This window comes from Canis lupus, chromosome 1, assembly GCF_011100685.1.
Source record: "Canis lupus familiaris isolate Mischka breed German Shepherd chromosome 1, alternate assembly UU_Cfam_GSD_1.0, whole genome shotgun sequence".
In the NCBI taxonomy this organism is placed as follows: Eukaryota; Metazoa; Chordata; class Mammalia; order Carnivora; family Canidae; genus Canis; species Canis lupus.
The window spans coordinates 21302967-21305135 of record NC_049222.1 but is presented as its reverse complement, the minus strand read 5'-3'; positions in this window follow the sequence as shown (position 1 = coordinate 21305135).

The window sequence follows — 2169 nt, the reverse complement described above, 5'->3', positions numbered from 1 at the left end:
CAAGAATTATTAAGAATCTCAAGATGACAATATAAAACATTAAGCCAAGTGAGGGCCCCTGTGAGCAGGGGCTCTCTGTGCTACTGCACCAGCTGTACTCTCATAAAGCCAGCCCTGCTTACCCCCCTAGGGTTCTCAACCTTCCCTTTGTCTATTCCACTAAATTAAAAGCCCCTCTTCAATCTGACAACTGACAGGGAAATAAATGTCACTAACCAAATAGGGCTTGACTGTGTGTGTTGTTTTTCAATGCGGGCTCACTTTTACTCAAGCTATTGAGTGTCATGAGCCTAGTGCTATTATGAAGGACCTATTTTAATTTGCCATAGCATTTTAGGGGTTTGTTTCATTCTCAACACCGAGGAATTGAAAAAAAAAGGGGGGGGGGAATCCCCGGGTGGCTCAGCAGTTTAGCACCGACTTGGCCCAGGGCGTGACCCCGTAGTCCCGGGATCGAGTCCCATGTCGGGCTCCCTGCGTGGGGCCTGCTTCTCCCTCTGCCTGTGCCTATGCCTCTCTCTCTCATGAATAAATAAAACCTTTAAAAAAAAAAAAAAGAAAAAAAAAAGAAAAAAAAAAAAACCACTTCAGTTGTCTATAAGAAATTGGATGCTTGATGAGAGCCCAAGAGGTACTTAGTAGCTTGAGAGGCATTTACTTGAAAAGCTCTTTATCCAAATTATCCAACAGCTTTCCCAAAGAAAGCAGCACAGCTCGAAATATTTTAGATCCTGGACTGGAGACTTTTAAGGGACCAGTGTGGCCCGGATGTCTTAAAGTGAAACACCCACAGAGGAAGAGCTGGTCTGCAAACCAAGCCCCAGTTCTGTGGGTCATTCCTTCTTATGTTAAGGATGCACCAGCCTGTTCTTTAAAGGATTTGTCAAGGGTCTCATATCCTATTTGAAAGAACAGAATCCTGCCTTAAATAGGAGAAAAAAGAAAGGCAAAACATGTGTGTGAACGTAAGCACAAATATGTCCTCAGCAGACAGAAATGCCCCACCCCGTCTCTTGGAAGTCAGGCGGGCCCTCGGGCATCCTCGGGGCACCCTCGGGCATCCTTGGGGCATCTTCGGGGCATCCTCGGGCCACCCTCGGAGCATCCTCGGGCATCTTCGGGGCATCCTCTGGCATCTTGGGGATATCCTCGGGGCATCTTCGGGCATCCTCGGGCCACCCTCGGAGAATCCTCGGGCATCTTCGGGGCACCCTCGGGATATTCACGGGACATCCTCGGGCATCTTCGGGCATCCTCGGGATATCCTTGGGGCACCCTCGGGCATCCTCGGGATATTCACGGGGCGTCCTCGGGCATCCTCGGACATCTTCGGGCATCTTCAGGCATCCTCGGGATATCCTCGGGGCACCCTCGGGCATCCTCGGAGCGGCAAACGGAATCAGCATCTGCGGAGCGCCTGCGGGGCGCCCCGGCTTTGCAGACACGGGAATGCGCAAGCATGTATAGGTTTCGTGAGTTCATTCAACCTCCCGACACTGAAAACACCTTTTTTTCTGTCTTTGATGCCGCGTTGGCCCGGGAGCGCCGCGCCGTCGAGCCCACGGCCCGGGCCGCCCGGGTCACGCGCGCAGCGAGGCGGAGGCTGGTTCCGAAACCCCCCGCGGCCACCCGACCTGAGCCGCTCAAGGATTCAGGCCTGACCCGCCGCCGGCGCCTTGACCCCGCGAGGGACCCGCCCCATCCCAGGGCTCGCAGGCGCCTGGCGGCTGGGCCGAGGCCTCCTTCCCCCCCACCCCCAGGCTCCGCGGCCTCGCGGCTCCGCCCAGCACCCCACGGGGCCCCAGTTCGCTAAGTTATCCGGGGAGCGGGCTGGCCTCTTTGTCAGACTAAAAACGTTTAAATTTGTGCGATGGGCCTGACTCCAAAGATCTCACCAAAAACAAACAAAAGCAAAAAACCAAAAAAAGCTGTTTCGGCCTGAAAGCCCGCCCTTCCGGCCTGCCCGGCACGTGGGCCCAGCGCGCGCCGAGCCCGCGGCGGCCCGGACTGCGCAGGCGTGGCGGCCGGGGAGGGGCGGGGCGCGGTTTCCCTGGAGACCGGGCGGAAGCGGCCGGAGGCGGCCGGAAGCAGCGCGGCGGCGGCCCCGGCGACATGGAGCAGCGGCGGGCGGGGCCCGCGGAGGAAGCGGGCGGCGACGAGGCGGCGGAG